Raw genomic sequence first — 20,439 nt, forward strand, 5'->3', positions numbered from 1 at the left:
AACTCTGCAAATTATTCTTGCACCTTCCGCAACAGGTTGCTGTCGTAAAAATGGACATGGCTACGGCAGACTTCTCCCTCTCCTCTGCTTATACAGCCGTGATCTAATCTTGTTTACATGAAATAAGCCTGCTCTGGAGCAGGTTTAAGCTGGCGCACATGTTGCTATGACAACAAGTGCAGGATGTCTTTTGAAGAACCAAACGATCCAAGATCATGCCAAATCGTCAACAATGAAATCCTGCTAACTGAGTTAGCGACATACGAAAAACGGACCCCAGGTCTGAGTCCATCACTACACCCAGATCCTAACACTTGATCGCTCCTTCTTTGATCCAAAAATTGTTACTTCAGTTTTGTTTTCATTCAGATGAAGAAAATTTTGGCACATCCATGTATTGAATTCTTCTAAGCATTCACTCAGCACTTGAATGTGTTTATAGTCACCTGGTGACATGGTGACTTAGTGCTGTGTGTGTAGACGGGTGTTGTTACTAAATGTAAATGTTGGTACTCCTTGCATGCTAAAGCCTAGACCGATTGTAGCTACTGAATGCAATATAGTACTATCTAGAGACATCTGAGTGGTGACAATGAGTGGAGTGACGTACACCATTTAATGTCAGCATGAGTTGTTTTGTTTTTTTTTGTGACTGGGAGACATAAAAAACTGTGTTACACCAAGCAAGGTACAACTTGTGAAGGGATTTTAGGACATTAGAGTAAAAACACACAGGGGGTGGAAAATGTGGTTTTGCAAATGTGACCTTTATAGTATGAACTTTAAAGAGAAGCATTATTAAAGAGTACACACTTACATTCCCACATATATTAAACTATCTGATAGAAAGCCCACAGATACTCAACAACAATTTGTCAGAGAACACACAAACAGAGATGACATCTCTTCTTCTGTTTTTGTTTTTTGGGAAGAGAACACTTCCTCTGACAGATTTAGTCCACAATGTTATCAGTGATCATTTTCAATATGGGCAATATGACTTAATGTCCAGGACACCACATCTGGATAGGGGAGGAAGCAAGAGCACTTGTAACAAAATGAAGATGTAACCCAGAGGTAACTAGAGTTACTCTTTGGTGCGTTCAAGGTGCATCGTTTTTTTTTTTTTTGCACTGTTGCGACAGTTTGCAACAAGTTACGACAGTTTTGCGACAGTCTGGCGGTTTGCTGCCCCGAGTGAAAATCGCGGGCTTTAAGCAACGTAGGAGATACCAGAGCAACGTATCTGTTCTCGTCCAGTTCACAACTGTGACTTTTCATTGTTAGGTGAGCAATAACATGTTCTGGGTAACGTTATTAATGTTAATAAGGCTGAGCTTAATGGCCGAATTAAAGATATGTATTTCTTGAAGGGATGTAATGTTTTATATGTCTGTTAAATGTGGCAAAAAGGTAACGGAATGCTAATCCCAGCCATGTTGTGGAACAGTGTTATTTCATTTTATAAATGTTGATTTCTTTATGCTGTTCCGTTGCTATATATATATATATTTTTTAATGGACAGTCTGGAGGTTTGCTGCCCCGAGTGAAAATCGCGGGCTTTAAGTAACGTAGGAGATACCAGAGCAACGCATCTGTTCTCGTCCAGTTCACAACTGTGACTTTTCATTGTTAGTGGCGGCGGTCACGGAGACACAACAGAGGGAGAGAGAGAGACCAAAGATACGGCGGTCGGTTGACATGGGTGAGAGAGGGAGAGAGAGAGTGCTAGGCTGAAGTGCCCCGCTGCTCACGGAGGACGTCTGGAAATTTCTCGATTATCCTGCAGGCAACACACAGACATATCCCCCAACTCCCCTCTGCAATACATACACATGAACACTGCCTAAAAAAGAGCTCTAATTTGTTTTATTTTGCTGGCCAGCTTTTATTTCATTTTATTTTTGAAAGGACAGTTAAGAGCCCTTTTTGTTGGACTCCTGAACGGGTGAACTATTTTTTTTTTTTTTTTTGAGTAGATACTCCAGAAGGGAAGGACACTATTTCCTGAAAATTAAAATTACCGGAGTTATCTCCTTTGCTTGAAGATTTTAAGTTGTTCTGTGAATTGCAGCGCTGGATGTCATTATAAGGTCGTTATCCACAATATTGTTTTATTATTGTGTATTAATAAATGTTAAAGGATACTGAGGTGTGATGTATTTCTGTTCCAGAAATATATTAATAAATTCTGGTTGATAGTAAACTGCTATCAGGACTCTGAGTATCTTGATTTGGTTACAACAAAAGAAATAAGAAAAATTGGCGCCCGAACAGGGACCAGAAGTGCATCCACCTCGTATTCATTTTTTTTCTTCTGTTAAATTTTTGAGAGTTTAACCATTTCAGGGTAACAATGGAGTTTTGTGACATGTATGGATTTGACCCCGAGTTCTCTGTAATTATAAGGGGTGATCCAGATAAATTGGGACTACTGGAAGTAAAAGAGGCCTTTGCAACATTAGATGATGTTGTTAGAGTGCAGCCCATTGATAATCTTCGTCACACCATCTTGTGCCAGTTCAGTGAGTCTATAACTCCACTGTTACTGGACAATGAGCATGTAGTTCATGATTCACGGTGGGAGATTATCCAGATCGATGAGTTCTGTCCACCGCAGCCAGATAGTGAGCCACTTAGAGATGGTCTAGTGCCCCTTGCCCAAGCTATTGGTGACATGACAGTCCATTTTAAGGAACAAATGGATGAGTTAGCTGCGGTATATAATGTCAGCTCTGTTACTTTGAATCAGGTAGCAGCGACTCAGATTTGTGGAAAAACTGATCATCCTAAGGGGCCAATAGCGTCGACCCCAGCTGCTGTACTCAAAGCACAGTCTTCTCACAATCCAAGAGTGGTAGTCTCCAGTGGTTCTAATCAGCCATGTGGTAGTAAACAGACTCCTAATGACTCTCTCCGTATCAACCCTTTGCCAGCAGATGTTCAGAAAGTCATAGTAGAGCACATTGTGAAGCACGACACACCTGTGCATCTTCCTACTACAAGAGAGTTACGTCTTTTCTCAGGTAACTTCCCCAAGCCCCCCCCCTGAGGTGGACTATGGTGTGTGGCGGCTCCGGATTAAGCAGGTACTAAACGACCCCAGTATTCCAGATGTACAGCAGCGCCGCACACTGCTTGATAGTTTATTAGCCCCTGCGTTAACAGTGGCTCTCTCTATTGGAGCACAAGCCTCACCCAGTGCCTACTTACAAGAATTAGACAAGGCTTATGGCAATGTAACAGGAGGGGAGGAGTTGTATATTCAGTTTTTAGAAACCCATCAGAACAGTGGGGAGCGAGCATCCGACTATCTGCGTCGACTTCAAACGCTGTTACAAGAAGTTGTAGAAAGTAATGGAGTAACCAAACAAGATGCTGACTCTCAGCTATTAAAGCAGTTTCTCAGGGGCTGTTGGGATGACACGTTGCTAACCACATTGCACCTAAAAGAACCCCTGACTGGCACTCCCAAGAGGAATATCCCATTCTCAGAACTGCTATTCAGAACTTACGAGAAAGAAAGCCAGCTAAAGGAAATGCGGAGAAAATCCGGGGGAAGCTCTACCAAAGTCATTACTAAGGCACATTTAGCTGCTGCTGAGGCCGCACCTCCTAGCACCAATGTTCCCATAGTGTCAGACCCTATTAGGGAGCAGCTTGAAGAGAGGGTCAGACAACTTGAGGCTGAGTTGCGGAAGAATACTCCTGCTCAAAATGACCCCTCACTCAGAAATGAAAGAGCAGGGTGGAGGTTTCCCCAAAGAACTAAAAGCAGCACTCTAGCTCCCCCAGTCTCAACTGTTCCTGTTGAAACTCTCACAAGAACTGGAAAGTTCTGTTACAACTGTGGTGAAGACTCACATATGCTACCCCAATGCACTAATCCCACTAATGCTGTGCTAGTACAAAATAAACTTTGTGAGAGACATCAGAGTAGACAAAATCAACGCCCATTAAGCTCACCACAAACACATCCCCAATCGCACCTGCCTTTAAACATGTAGGGGCTCCTGCTGTGGAACAAGCAGGAGCTCGCTGTCAAACTAGTTCCTCTGTCTTGAGTCATTCCATGCATCCCGCAAATGTGACAGAAATTAGTGACATTCCAGACGGACTTGTGGGAGAACTTTGTGACAGTGAAGCCTGGCTGGATGGCATCCAGTGCAACTGCATTATTGACACAGGATCACAAGTTACAATCATATCTCATTCATTTTATTCCAAGTATCTTTCTCACCGGCAGTTATTCTCCGTTAAAGGGGCACTGGCTGTCGAAGGCGCAGCCGGACAGAAGGTCCCTTATGTGGGATATGTGGAAGTTGATGTCCAGTTTCCAAAAAATGTGTGTGGCACGGACCAATATTTTCACATTCTGGCTTTAGTGAGCCCAGATCAGTCATACAATGCCAAGTATCCACTTTTAGTTGGCACAAACATCCTATGCCCAATGAGACAAGAATGCATAAAGCAGGGTGGACCAAAGTTCCTTGAAGTTTTGCCCATCCAGGCTAATTGGAAAATGGCATATGCAGAGTGTCATAAACGGATTGATTCCCAAAACAAAGATGCTAAAGTCATGCGTGTGACGCTCAGCAGCAAAGTACCCGTACGCCTGAAGCACGGCATGCTTTACACATTGAAAGCCATCTGTCACACTAAACCTGGCAGTGGTGGTTTCCAAGCTCTTGTGAGCGGTGCAGAGGAGTTTCCCACACCAGGAGGCCTGATTGTCTATGATCAGGTAGTTGAGGTAAAAACTGAATCCCACAGTAGGCTTAAGCTTGCCATCAAAAATGATTCTCAACATGACATCATCTTGTATCCAAAGACTGTCATTGCTGAGTGTTCTGCCATTGATTGGGCGGTGCCTGTTCTTCCCGCCGATCCAAACGTCCACTCGGAGGTGCCTCAGCAGCAAGTACAGTCTTTGCTGGTCTCCCATAATGAGAAAAACAGTTCTGTAGCAGACACTCTCCATCTTGACTTTGATGAGAGCCCCATACCCCCACAGTTAAAGGAGCACATAGAGGCTAGAATAAATAAAGAAGTCCCCAGTGCATTTTCAAGACATGATTTGGATGTGGGAAGTGTAGCAGGAGTCACTCATCGGATAGAGCTAGAGCCACATGAACCATTCAAAGAGCGGACCAGACGTGTTTCACCTGCCGACTTTACTGATTTGAAAAGGCATCTTCAAGACCTTTTGGCCGCAGGCATCATAGAGGAATCACACAGTCCCTACGCCTCTCCAATTGTTCTTGTTAGAAAGAAAAATGGAGAGTTGCGGATGGTGGTAGATTACCGCAGACTGAATAATTTAACAAAAAAGGATGCTTACCCATTGCCTCGTATAGAGGAGACATTCACCCTGTTATTGGGCTCAAAATGGTTCACTGTCTTGGACCTTAAGAGCGGCTATTACCAGCTGGAGGTTGAAACAGCTGATCGACCAAAGACAGCATTCACAACTCCTTTTGGCACATGGCAATTCAGAAGGATGCCATAGGGCCTGACCAACTCCCCAGCAACCTTCCAGCGAACTATGGAGAAGGTGATGGAAGGCATTAACCTTCAGGAGGTTGTTGCTTTCCTCGACGACCACATAATATTCTCCAGCTCGCTGGAGGAACACGAGGAAAGACTTATGAAAGTTCTTAAACGTATTGCAGATTTTGGTCTCAAACTGTCTCCTTCCAAATGCAAGTTTTTCCAGACCTCAGTGAAATACTTAGGCCACGTGATATCTGCTCAGGGTATTCAGCCTGACCCTGACAAAGTTGCAGCTGTCAAAGAATGGCCTCGGCCTCAAACAGCCAAAGAGCTCAGATCATTTCTAGGTTTCACTGGTTACTATCGGCGCTTTGTCAGGGATTATGCTAAAATTGTCAGACCTTTAAATGATTTGTTAAAAGGTGACTTAGCCCCCAGGCACAAAGGCCCTAAACACTGGCTGCGGAAACAGTCACAACCTCTTGGAGCAGATTGGACTCCTACGTGCCAAGCAGCATTTGAGTTCATAATTGAAAAATTGACCTCAGCACCTGTGCTTGCTTTTTCCAACCGGCAGCTACCATATTTGCTTCACACTGACGCTAGCACAACGGGTTTAGGTGCAGCTCTATATCAAGTTCAAGACGGACAAACTCGTGTGGTAGCTTATGCCAGTCGTGGTCTGTCCAAAAGTGAGAAAAACTACCCTGTGCATAAGTTAGAGTTTTTGGCCCTGAAATGGGCGGTTAGTGAGAAGTTTCATGACTTTTTGTATGGGGCTAGTTTCACCGTTATGACAGATAACCCGTTAACGTACGTGTTAACAAGCGCAAAGCTGGACGCCACAAGCCACAGGTGGCTGGCTGCTTTGTCATTGTACAACTTTGACATTCGTTACAAATGTGGTCAGCAGAATGTTGATGCTGATGGGCTCTCTAGGAGACCTCAGGAGCAGTCTCAAGATGATGAAGAGTCTCAAGAGATAGACAGAAGAATCTCTAGTATGATGGATCGTGCTAACCTGGCAACTGAAGATTTCAAGTTCTTAGATGAAGAGACAATTCAAACTCTTTGTATGCGTCACAGCATCTATGTCCATACAGCCACACAAAATGAGCAAGATCCTGCAAATGGGGTACCAGCAGTTGAGACACTTCTGTGTGATGAAAGTGCTGTTCCGGAGGATTTAGAAGACCCAGTCCCAGGTCCGGGTCACTCAGCTTTGCCGGAAATGACTATGGAGGATTGGCATATGTTGCAAAGGGAAGATGCCACCTTGTGGAGAGTTATTGAGATATTAGAAGCGGAGTTAGATGTTGAGGCAGTAGACAAAAGGTCAGAGGAACCAGAGGTAGCTCTCCTTTTGAGGGAGAGGACAAAGTTACTTTTGGTAGATGGTGTACTGTTTCGTAAAGTTCTCAACCAAAGGGGTGAGGCTTAAAATCAGCTTGTCATGCCCAGTAGTCACAGAGAGAGGGCTTTCCAAGGTGTTCATGATGATGTCGGTCACATGGGCATAGAAAGAACATTGGAGTTAGCCAGAGCTAGATTTTACTGGCCGAAGATGTCAAAATACATCGAAAGTAAATGCAAAAGTTGTGAAAGATGTGTGAGGCGTAAGTCTAGGGTTCAAAAGGCATCCAAACTGGTTAACATCAAGGTCACGGCTCCCTTGGAATTAGTTTGCATTGATTTTTTGACATTGGAACCTGATTCAAGAGACACTCGGAACATACTAGTAGTAACTGATCACTACACAAAGTATGCACAGGCGTACCCAACCAGAGATCAGACAGCAAAGACTGTTGCTACAGTGTTGTGGGAGAATTTCATTAGTCATTATGGTTTCCCCCGCAGACTGCATAGCGATCAGGGTGCCTGTTTTGAGTCAGAGGTTGTTGCAGAGCTTTGTAAGCATGCTGGAATCTCAAAATCTCGGACAACTCCCTACCATCCGAGAGGGAATCCAGTAGAAAGATTCAATCGAACACTGCTTGATCTTTTGGGAACTCTGGAGGAGAAAAAGAAAGAGGAATGGAGGAAGTATGTCAGACCTCTCGTGCATGCTTATAATTGTACGAAGCATGATGTGACTAAGGAAGCTCCTTTTCTTCTCATGTTTGGGAGGGAGCCACGTCTCCCCATTGACCTTTGCTTTGGCATCAGCCCTCCAGGCCACAATCCCAAGACACACACACAGTATGTGAGAGATTTGAAGAAAAGACTCAGGCATGCATATGAACTGGCGTCGAGAAATGCAGAAAAGCGACAGCTGTTGAACAAAAGACGCTGGGAGGCTAAAGTGACTGCTCTGCCCTTAGAAGTAGGAGACAGAGTTTTGGTGAGGAATCTGAGTCTCAGGAAAAAGCACAAAATCTCAGACAAGTGGGAATATACTGTTCATGTCGTTGTCAAACAGCCTGATGAGAGTATCCCTGTCTATGTAGTAAAACCGGAAGATGGAGAAGGAAGAGAGAGGGTTCTGCATAGTGACATGCTCCTTCCCTGTGGGTTTTTACCTGCAGCTGTGAGGGAGGCTGAGGAGGTTAATGATGTGCTGGGCAGTCAGGTTCAGGTGCCGGAGACACCTGAGGAAGTGAGTGATGCGGCTGCTTTGTCTTTTGTGGAGGACAACATAAATGTGGAGTCCCATTACTTGATGCCTGGAGTCTCTGAACAGTCGGTATCTCAAGTTGATAAGTCTCTGAATCCTGCAGCCCCTGAATTTATTTCAGAGCAAGCAAATTTTGTCAGAAAGTAATGCAGAGGTTGATTCTACTCCACCACAGGGTAGACCACAGAGACGTAGGGTACCGCCTTCTTACCTTAGTGACTACCAAGTAGGTGGCAGAGCATTTTGTACACACCACAGTGTAGATCCCCACACACAGCAGGAACTATTGCATTGTTTCTTTTTGTCTCTGCAGCAGCAACTTGCCTGGGTAGTACATGCTATGGCAAGTAGTAGTGACGGGGACGTCACAGTCTAAGTGGGGGAGGATGTAACCCAGAGGTAACTAGAGTTACTCTTTGGTGCGTTCAAGGTGCATCATTTTTTTTTTGCACTGTTGCGACAGTTTGCAACATGTTACGACAGTTTTGCGACAGTCTGGCGGTTTGCTGCCCCGAGTGAAAATCGCGGGCTTTATGCAACGTAGGAGATACCAGAGCAACGCATCTGTTCTCGTCCAGTTCACAACTGTGACTTTTCATTGTTAGGTGAGCAATAACATGTTCTGGGTAACGTTATTAATGTTAATAAGGCTGAGTTTAATGGCCGAATTAAAGATATGTATTTCTTGAAGGGATGTAATGTTTTATATGTCTGTTAAATGTGGCAAAAAGGTAACGGAATGCTAATCCCAGCCATGTTGTGGAACAGTGTTATTTGATTTTATAAATGTTGATTTCTTTATGCTGTTCCGTTGCTATATATATATATTTTAATGGACAGTCTGGAGGTTTGCTGCCCCGAGTGAAAATCGCGGGCTTTAAGCAACGTAGGAGATACCAGAGCAACGCATCTGTTCTCGTCCAGTTCACAACTGTGACTTTTCATTGTTAGTGGCGGCGGTCATGGAGACACAACAGAGGGAGAGAGAGAGACCAAAGATATGGCGGTCGGTTGACACGGGTGAGAGAGGGAGAGAGAGAGTGCTAGGCTGAAGTGCCCCGCTGCTCACGGAGGACGTCTGGAAATTTCTCGATTATCCTGCAGGCAACACACAGACACATCCCCCAACTCCCCTCTGCAATACATACACATGAACACTGCCTAAAAAAGAGCTCTAATTTGTTTTATTTTGTTGGCCAGCTTTTATTTTATTTTATTTTTGAAAGGACAGTTAAGAGCCCTTTTTGTTGGACTCCTGAACGGGCGAACTATTATTTTTATTTTTTTTTGAGTAGATACTCCAGAAGGGAAGGACACTATTTCCTGAAAATTAAAATTACCGGAGTTATCTCCTTTGCTTGAAGATTTTAAGTTGTTCTGTGAATTGCAGCGCTGGATGTCATTATAAGGTCGTTATCCACAATATTGTTTTATTATTGTGTATTAATAAATGTTAAAGGATACTGAGGTGTGATGTATTTCTGTTCCAGAAATATATTAATAAATTCTGGTTGATAGTAAACTGCTATCAGGACTCTGAGTATCTTGATTTGGTTACAAAAACCAAAAAAAAAAAAAAAAAAAAAAAAGAAAAGTAATGGCCTGTCACTCGAGCTGGGATCCATTTTAAACATTCAAAACAGAACTAAAGGGTGTGAATGGAAAAAATGTAGCATGGCTCCTAAACGTCCCTTCTCACCTACAGTATTTGAGCAGCAACACAAAACAGCCTGCTGAACAATGCAGAAACCCAACAGATGGACCACATCTCTGCCGTTGGTAAAAAAACAAATGTGTGGAAATCGGGTAAAAATTCAGGGAGATATGATTTTTAGATGGGCAAACAGCTTCCTCGGTACAAATAGGGCATATGGGGCACGTGAGAGACCCATCCAAAATGGTGGCCACGCTGAAACGTCAGTTAGGTGTAGTGGTGGTGGTGCTGGAGACCAGACAGGGCACAAGATCTGAGGCAAAGGAACCTTGAGGTTGCAGGTCCTAGTCTGATTTCCAGGTAAGTTATTGAGCAGGAGAAGTTGCAAAGAAAATCCAAGTGGCCTGCCACGGAAGCCAGCAACCAATAAAGGAGGTACCTTTGGCCAGAGAAAACAGATCTGGTCAGAAAACGCACAAGAGCAACAGAAAGAATCAGCGGTTTTCTTCAGGCTTGAGGAACCACAAAGGAGAACACTCAGGCATGGAAAGACCTGCAGCCAGCTCCTCTTATACTCCAGCTGATAGTGATGAGGATCAGGTGTGGAACAGTACCCTGTTCAGCTTCAGCTCAACTGCGCCCTCCTGTGGCTACCTAGTGGTAACACACAAGCAATACAAACAACCTACCCTGATATTGATAGACATCAAATTATGGAAACACAGATTGACTTAATCAATTATAAAATATATGATATAGATAATTTTACTGAACATAACTTAATTATATACAGTAAAATGAGGAAAGGTATTACAGTTATTATACTGTACAGCAATACAATGTTGAATTAGATACTGTTCTTGAGAAAGCATTATACATCATGCAGTTCAATAGTCGCAGTTTTAAATATAATTTAGTAAAAATTAATTTTCTTAGTGAATTTACGATACGCTGCTACTGCTACTCTCTTTGGTCCGAATTACAAAGAGAAATGATGTCCAGACTGAAGATTTATGTCAATCAAATAGATACAAAGGGGGAAGGGTGCGCTTAAAAATGCCCGCAAAAAAACAAAATCATAATTCTGGAGTTTGGTACAAAAATTATGCAAAACAAGGTAGTTGGAATCATAAGGAGACAAAAAAGGATTACTTCAGAAAACCATTAGGTAATAATTAAAATAGTACAAAAGACACATGGAGTATAATATCTTCAGTTTTACAAAAAGGCAAGATAAAATATTGAAAAAATATTTTTACAACGAATAATGTGGACATCAACGATAAAAGGAATTTGAAATTTACAAAAACTTGTCTTGGCCAAAATATATTTCACATAAATAAAAATATTTTGAGAAATGATTCCTGCCACAGCCCAGAAACATGACTGTTAGGTTAATTGGTCTCTCTAAATATTCCTTAGGTGTGAGTGTGTGTGTGAATGGTTGTTTTTCCTGTTTCTCTATGTGCTGCCCTGCGACATAGTGGCAACCTGTCCAGGGTGTACCGCGCCTCTCGCCCATTGAAATGCTGGAGAAAGGCACCAGCACCCCTCGCGACCCCATGAGGGATTAAGTGAGCAAGAAAATGGATGGATGGATGGATTCCTGCCTATAAATTAATGATCAGAGCTCCAGCTCTTTCCTTCTTTCCTGGGCCCAGAACAGTTGACCTGTTTAATACTCTGTCACAAAGATCTGCAAAGGCAGAGTGGGGTTTGGATAGCTGTGTAAAAAAGAAAAGAAAAAAGTAATTAAAAAGGGAAAAAAAGCAAAAACAAGCAAAAAAAATAACAAATTAGTTGAAAGACTTCTTTGATTAGAAGTGGGTTTCTATAATGAATTACAGTTTGAGAAGAATTGCTTCTGAAAAATAGCAACAAAGAGAGTCAACTTATCCACCAGATCTGGGAAAAAAGACGGTTTAATACAAACATCTGATTTTTTAAAACTAAATTAGAACCAGTGGCCACATATTGAACCATTAAAATGCAAATCTTATTGCAAAGTGAGGTGCTGAATCAACAGAGTAGTGTTTGCTAGAGGTGTGCGATACCAGGAATTTTTAATCGATCCGATACCAAGTAAATACAGGGGCAGTATCGCCAATATCGATCTGATACCGATACTTTTAACATTTAAGCTTGATGTATCATGAAACTGTTGACCTTTCGGGTTTTGTGATTTTTATTTTATTATTACAATTAAATAATAATAATAATAATAATAATGTTATGTTCAGTGTTTTTTCCCCTAATCAACCTCTTATATCTTTCAATTCTTATGTAATTTTGTCTGTGTTGTGTGCATCTGCCTGTTGCTTTAATCCTATAATTTTCCCCGTCGTGGGACAAATAAAGGATTAGCTAAAGTTACCTTAAATAACACTTTTTAATAGGATATATTTACTGGGTTCTTTCAAGGTCTTAATTACATGTTCTTTGTGGGCTCCAGTAACATGATAGATAATATCTACTTTGAAAGTTAACATGAACTGCTGCTGAAGATGACCACTCTTATCTACCTGGATGTTCTCTGGAGGACTGAAACGACTCAGTCAGTGACGTCAGTCTGTGGGTGTGTCGGGGCAATGAGATAAGTTTCCTCTGTCGCTCGACATACAGCTTGATTTCATTTACGGTATTAAAATATAGTCAAACGGGGTGTGATGGAGCGCCGCTAAGCGCCCATCCCAGACTCAACGTGTCCGCGCTCCCTCTGACTCAGGGGAGCGCGGTGCCGGGAGCGCACTTGGCGCCGAGCTCCCACACACTCACCTCTCGCCTCCGCTTCATTCCAGCTGTTCCTGGTCCAGGGACCAAACCGGACCACTTCCGCGCCATGCTGGAAATAGCGCAGAGTAGCGCGCTTCGCCAGTCACGTGACAAAGGACTTAACCATTTTGGGTGTTAGTATTGTATTTTTATATTGTTTATGTTTCTGACGTTTTGTAGATTTGTATGGAGTCATTTTGTATGGAGTCATTTTTGTCTAATTTTTTTTTGAGTTTCTATGCAGAAAACTGTTTTGAGTCTTGTTATATTTTCCTTTTTTTTTTTTGTTTTGTCCTTAAAACCCCTTAATTTGTATTTTGGTTTACCCGGGGGAGGGGCTAAAGGGGTATTTAAAGGGGAGCTGAGCTCACTAGAGGGTTATGCTGGATCCCATGGTAGTGTTGGCTGTCTGAGTAAGTTTGTCCTGTAAGTAGTCTTGTGAATACTTGTTTTTGTGGGGGGTTTTTTCTCAACTGAAAATATCAACATTGTTTCATTTTTTCACCTGGGACTAATAAAAGAAAAGCACGAAGGCTATTTTTTGACTGAGCCATCATTTTTTTGTTTATTTTTGGAATGAACCCGTGACATTTGGTGTCAGGAGTGGGATGGCCAGTCGACGGAAGCACCCTACTGTGAAGCGTACAGGGCTTATTTCGCTCTTCATGTTTTTCCACTCTGGTGGTCTCTCTGTGTCTTAACAGGAGCCGCGCGCCGCGGTTGTTTGTGTGTGTTGAGTGGAGAGAGCAGAGTGGGCGGGCCAGGCTGAGCCTGCGTGCTGACTGGCTGGCGCCGCTGAGCCATGTACGAGAGGGGAGGGGGAGCAGAAGCCAGCAGAGTGCCGTTACACAGAAGGGAAGACTTTAGTGAATCTGCTGCAGTCAGCGCGCGTGGGAGAGAATATAAAAGGGTCGATCCTGTTAAAAGAATATTGTTCAATATCAATACCCGCGTTGGTATCGATAGTATCGATCCTAGGATCAATCCGCCCACCTCTAGTGTTTGCAGCCTAGTGGAGCACTGCTGCAATGTTTTGGACAACTGATCAAAGTCTTTCATGTCGAAGTAAATTAAAACTAAAGATTTTTTGAGCATCATTAACGTGTTCACTGGGGCTAAGACTTACATTTATAATGAGATTTTTTTTAAAAAAAACATGCAGATTTTTGGTTGTATTCACACTAATGTGACAAATTTTCTTATACTGGTTGTTATGTTAGTTTTTTAAGTTGATTCTTTTTCATTGGTTTTTACAAGTTATTTCTTACACTTACTAAGTTTCTAAGCTGCTGTCCTTTGAAGAATCTTTCTCCTGGTATTCATTAACTATGATACTTTCTATATTGCCCGGTTTTACATACTGCTTTGTTCATTCATCAGCATCCTTTTGTATCTATTTGCATTTTGCAAACAGAGAACTGTCACTAGTTCCTCCCAAATGAATTCTACGAATGCTACCACGTTCAGAGTCAGTTTCACTCTGAACCTTTGAAGCATTACTTACTTGGTGGACTTTAATTTGGGTGTTCGACTATATATCTCTTCTAGGTTTTGCTCAGGGTAAGTTTATTCCCTCTTTCCTTCCATCAGGCTATGCATTTACAAGAGTTTATGGTGGATTTCAGGTCAAGCTTTTGTTTGCTGTGTTGTGAAACAACAATCTTTGATTTGGCTATTAAGTATCAGGGGAAATAATTGATAAAGTTAGTCATTTGTATCAAAATTAGGGCTATCATATGATTATTAGCAAGATAGCTAAACAGCTCTCTGTCTCTGTTGGTTATAGTTTTATCTGCCTTATAAGGTAGGGTATATAAAATACTATATGAAGAAGTTAGTTTGCACACTGATGTTCTAAAACAGCAGGTCCTACACAGATATGTATAAACACTAACAACTTGTCACCAACACACAAAAAAGCGCATGTATGTATACCTTTTTTTCTAATCTTTTTAACAGCTGCATGAGTGACCTGGCTGGTGTATTCTTCACTCCTCTGTTCAAACTTCATAAAATAGCTGTGCAGCAATTATTCTGATATAATATTGAATAATAATTGACTAAATAGGTTACTTCTAGGATAGCCAATTTCCATTTAGAAAGCATAGAGTGATAAATATGTATATGCCACACTTTTAGGATTTCTGAAAAACCCTGTCCTGCATCTTCTGTTATTTCTATTCCTGTTTTTGTCTATCAGGACAATATATATTGAAATTACTGGTAACACTGTTGCAGAAAGTGGAATTACATGCTTCTTTAGTTCTAAAGGGCTGACAGTTTTGATCAGCCTTGCATTTCTATGCTGCATTTATCAAAACCTATATCAGTAGAATCTATTGGTAAAGCACCTATTAAAGCGTCTATAGGTTCACCTCTTCAACTTCTATTTTTTTTTATCCTAAGTGAGCTCATGCAACAAGAGCAAGAACAAATATTCTGGTATTAGCATCAAGCAAACCTGCCTGGAACAAGTAACGTTTGAAAAGAAAATACACCCCTACAGAAGTGAGAAGGTTTCCATTAGACTGTGTCTGCTTTTTTAAAGTAAAAGCTATAATATTTATCTCCACATACAAGCTGCAGCTGTATAATATAATCCTAATCAAGTACTTGAAAGATTTTTATGGTTTCACGTCTACTTAGAGGATGTATCAAGTAGTTTTTCTGCCTCATCACTAAACCATTTTGACTTTTTCACTGACTAAGAGGTCATGTTTAAAATAAACTTTTCTTGTTTTAAAGTAAGTCAGGCTGTTAATTAATATAGTCAACTTTTCAGCAATAACCACACAATGTGTAAAAATATCGAATAATCTAATAAATTACAATATATGTGAGAAGGTATAAATCTTCGCTGTTGGTCACGAGGTCTTATACACACCTGTGTAGAAAAACAGGCTCAGAATAGATGTCTATTTTCCACATGGAAACAAATAAAATGGACATTATCAGATATTTACTGCCTTTAAACACGTCATCTGCCTCCACATGTCAGATATTTACAGTTTTTCTTCTGGGAAATTGCAGATAATAAAATAGCATTGACTTTTTGAAGAATTTGTAGCATTATTTAACTTATTGTTCATTTTTATTATTAGATATTGTTATTTATCGGATTTACAACTCTTGGTTAAAGCCTTTATTTATTTGCAATGGGAAATACCTATATGTTATAATCACATAACAATTTTGAACAAAGTTAATGATGGAAAAGGACAATTATTAGTGATGTTACGTTATGTGCCGAGGCTTCGAGGCGTGTGTCGAGTAATGGAGGGGGCGTTTCCGTGAAGCGCGTATCGAGGCTTGCTTCATTTAGGGGAGGAGCCGAAAACGATGACGTCCGAAGCCTCGCTGGCCGGCTGTACCACGTGACTGCTTCGGGAAGTGGTTCAGATGTTGGCGCGGCTTCGACAGCTTTTAGAAACCCCACAGGCTCCATTCAAAATGTGGGTTGTTGTAGGCGAGTTGCGGTCAGTTGAGAGAGTGGATAGAGTTTTGATAGTTTGGATAGCAGAGTTTGGATAGTGGTTATTTAGTTTGAGACAGTTAGTTTGGTGTTTGGAGAGTTTAGGAGAGAGATAGATAGATAGGAGATCAGTGCTCTCAACTATCACGCATTGACCGTCACTGACTTCACACGGTCACACGCAAACATGGCATTTTTCACGCATAAAAATCCCAACGCCCATCTGGGCAGCGGACGATAAAAACTCCGCCTTCTGCTGAGATGTTTCAGCTTCTTTCACAGCTTGTGGCCATCAGTAATTCCTGCTGCAGTTCATGTTAACAGAGCAGCAGGAAGAGCGATCAGAGTTATGAATAATTTTAGTCTTAACAGTGTTGAAAGTGTGCCGGTAAGGTCCTGTACTACGTACGCAGGAGGGGAGGGGGGCGGGGGAAGAGAGCTGCTGCCAGATATTACCTTCATTCAGAACCAGTGATGGCTGCACTCTGGATCATAAAACAGTTCTGCTCACCAGATGCAGTTTAAAACGCTACGTCTGGTTATAAGTTGTTTTTATTAATTCTGCATTTTTTAACTACATGCACCGTATTTCTGTGCCTCAGCGCTTCGGTGCGCTTCTGCCGTGCGCTTTTTTCAGGTGCGCAAAATTACGTTACTTGTAATTTGGGTGCGCGCTTTCATTTTAAAGAACTTGTAACATCAGGAGGCTGATCTCAGACCGGTCAGCTCCTATGATCACTGTATAGGAGCCCTTTACAGTTTTTATTTATGCATTTCCACCCTGTTTATCCCTCGCACGCAGCGCACCATCGGGTAAAATCCTCCCACCTCACCGCCCAGAGCGCACTGAGGAGAGCAATATAGATTTGTCTGGTCGACTGAGATGAGAAACCTGTTGCTGTGAAAGGTGATATAGGTTATAAACTGTTACTGTCTAGAATTGCATTGAGCTGAAAAGAGAGGAGACATCAGCAGCTGGATCGTGTGTAAAGACGCAGCGGGAACCTCTGTGTGCTTCAGTGTTGCTGCTGAGTGGAAACTGGGACCGTATAGTACTGGGCTAATCATTGGTCACAGTACCCCAATCTGTACATACTTGCACTTATTTATTTATGCACCCCGGCATCATCTGTGCCATGTGAGCGTGTCTTTTCAAAGGTTGGAGAAGTAGTATCAAAAAAGAGAAATCATTTGAAACCAAAAACTGTGGAGAAATTGTTGTTTCTTAATAAAAATGCATGAAATCATCCAAGTTACACAAGCATTAGCCTATTCACTACCCCCTGCCTAGTTCCACAATCACTTTCATTGTCCTCTGCCTGATTAAGCCCATGCCATTTTTCTAGAGTCACAGAAAAACATTATTACACAACATGCCATATCATGTCACTACTATTTTGGGAATAATTACACACAGAGAATACATTCAAACAATATTTTATTGTACACATGTGTTTACAAAATTTATGTAGACAAATGATTTCGTCCTACACCTTCTGTGAAGTCATTCCCAAGAGCCATAATAGACAAAAAATGATATGCATCACACGTGTTAAGATACAGCTGGCTGTGATTATACAACTTGCCAGTAGGTGGTGCTGTGTGCACATGAACCGTCAAGAAATGAACCTTTTCTCGAACCAGTTGGCTGAGTGGTTCAATGCCTCATGAGGCTTCATCTCGCCATCACTAACAATTATATGTTAAGATGGCCGTTAAAATTGAAACAAATAAAACCAAAAGTGTTCTGGGAATGTAATGAATATGGATGGTCCCAAGAAATACCCGAAAACGAGTGAGTAAAACTTTAACAGTTTATTAAAGATGGTGGCGGCGCGGACCCCCCTGGTTTGTGCGGCAGCACACAGCCTCTGGCGGTTCCTGAAGGCAGAGTAGTGGGTTAGTGACCAGCGGGGCACAGAGGGAATATTACACGGAGCTGAGTCACTAACCTGGGGCACGAGGACGGCTTGTTTAGCAGCGTCTAGTTTCCAGGAAGCAGCAGGGTCCGTGAAGGGGTTATCCAGTTCTTTGTCCAGGTCCGGTCCGGTTCTTCGACGGGAGGGATATCCGTTTAATCCAGCAGAGGTTTCCGAGGGAGAATCCAGAGACGGGTCCAGGTCCAGGTCCAAATCCAAATCCAGAATCACAATAATCAAAGAGTAGGCAATCTCAGAAACTTACAGGCTGGCAGGGTCCGAAACACAGGGAGGCAGTCCAAATCACTGAGGCTGAATAACAGAACTCAGGCGGGCAGACAAATCCAACGGGGTTCAGGCTGGCTCAAAAACAGGGGCAAAACGGGTCGACAGGCAGACAGACAGATTCTCAGAAAAATGGCTGGAAGTTCTCACCGTGAGGCTTGAGACGTTCTGGCACTGGAGACTGCGAGGCGCAGAGCTTATAAGCCGGTAGAGGTGAAGGCAGCGCAGGTGCGCTGATTGCAATTAGCAGCTCCAGTGCCAGAAACGTTACAGGGAAACTACCTGGTTCAGAACGACCGTCCTTTTATACCAACAGTAGTGTGTTGTGTGTGTTTTCTCACTGACCATACATTCCTTCATGGTGGAGCACATCCCCACTAGATCTCAACCTGCAGTAACACTTGGCCAACCAAATGTCTCAGCAAAATCCTGGCTTTAGAGGATGTTCAGCGCTGAGCAAATATTCTCACTCTGTCCAAAAACACAACAACCAAAGATTTAATTTTCACTACAGCATTTACACCATATTCTTGACTTAAATTCTCCAACATCGTTGTTAAGACTCACCGCAAACCTAATCCTTGTTAAGAGTTCATGGCCAACCATGCAGCACCATAGCACTCATTGGTATAGATGGGATTCTACCAAACAACTTCAGCTTCCTGAGCTGCTAAAAAAGAAAAAAAAAATCTTGGAACCTAATCATCTTTAAAACCAAACATTGTTAGGACTGCAAACTTTTCTGCAGTAAAAGCCCATTCACAAATTTTGTCCTTCCCTGTCCCACAATGCCTTGGTTCATAATAGAACCATCGCCTCTGCTTTTTTGTCTTTGGGATTTGCTAGTACATTATGTTGTGTGATGACCGTAGCTAAGAGATGTCCTCACAGTCTTCATGACGAACAATGAGAAGCCATCGGCTGTTTCAGCAACTCTGCATTCGGTTTCATCTCGAGCTTGTGTAATTCTGCTATCAAAGCTGAAGTATGTAAACTTTTTTTTTCAGACACTACAAGTAGCTTTAGTCCCTAATATACCTTTCAGCTTTCTCTTGCTCCCAAATACCAGATATTTCATGTATTGAAGTTTTTATTTGGTTGTTTAATCTAACCTAACTAATTAGTACAGCACTATAGCTTCTTTATCCAAAAAATGTGTCTTGTAGAGGCCCATTAGGAAACTTAGTTACAATACAGGCCCTTGCAAAAGTATTTACATCCATTGAACTTTTTCTCATTTGATCATGTGACAACTAAAAACTCTGTTGTTTCGGGTTAACTTCTATAAACAACTGGCTTTATGCTGGACATTAGTTTACAAACATAACTTTTTCCAACACAACTGTTTTATTTGGAATAACCAGAATATTTGTTTAAAATGTAAATAATTTTTTAAGGACTCTGTAAATTATGGTATTTTAAACAATTATTTGACGAGGAGGAACAATTGTTTAGATATGGTGAAATTCTTTCTGAATACAACATCCCTCTATAAGAATTTGCTATTGTCCTTGATGCCATCTCAGCAGGTATAAAACTGCTGCTATCCACTGCCGATAGGTCTTATGTGCAATATCCTCTGCTTCCAGAGTTTGTATTGGAAATGCAGACCCCGTTCTCAGTATTAAAACCAAAAATAAACTTATGATAATAATCCAAAGAAATACTGAGTAAACCTGCTTCAGTGTTTTTTTCTGGAACAATCTGGATCCTGATATAGATTGGGAACAGACATGGCTGTTGCCAAGAAAAATCTTTGTCTTAATAAAGTTCGAGAAATGTTTTTTACATAGATGTATTCCTGGTAATTCAGTACTGGCTAAAAAATATCTTCAAAACTTCAATCCACTTTGTTTGATTTCGGTGACGGTGCCACTAGAGTGAGGGAGTCCGTCCTGTTAGCGAAGGGTTGCCAGTTCAATCCCCCGGTCTGACCGTCTCAGTCGCTGTGTCCTTGGAGTCCATTCTCAGTTGAGGACGTTTGTGGGTATTTGAATCCCACGCGGGCCCATGGCTTGTCTCTCCAATATAGAACTCCTCTCTCCTCGAGGGTTCACAGGCAAAGAGAAAGGTGTGAGAAGGTGGCTTAGCTTGCAGTCTGCAGCTTCTCAAGTTTCAGGAACAGTCAACTTTTTTTTCAACAAAGGCCGATGGCACAACACTATCATGGGATTTGAGCTGAGAGTCCTCCTTCCAGGGACATGTGATTAAAAATGGGGTAATGTTTTT

At 41.9% G+C, this 20,439-nt stretch overlaps 1 long non-coding RNA gene across 1 annotated transcript; it reads right to left on the reverse strand.

Annotated features, from left to right (window-relative positions):
- Positions 1–17,806: 17,806 nt before the first annotated feature.
- Positions 17,807–18,301, reverse strand: LOC118556827. Its single transcript, XR_004927402.1, has 2 exons — positions 17,959–18,301; positions 17,807–17,887 (listed from the first exon to the last, which is right to left on the reverse strand). It is a non-coding gene; the product is annotated as an uncharacterized LOC118556827 (long non-coding RNA).
- Positions 18,302–20,439: the final 2,138 nt, after the last annotated feature.

Source organism: Fundulus heteroclitus, chromosome 21, assembly GCF_011125445.2.
Source record: "Fundulus heteroclitus isolate FHET01 chromosome 21, MU-UCD_Fhet_4.1, whole genome shotgun sequence".
In the NCBI taxonomy this organism is placed as follows: Eukaryota; Metazoa; Chordata; class Actinopteri; order Cyprinodontiformes; family Fundulidae; genus Fundulus; species Fundulus heteroclitus.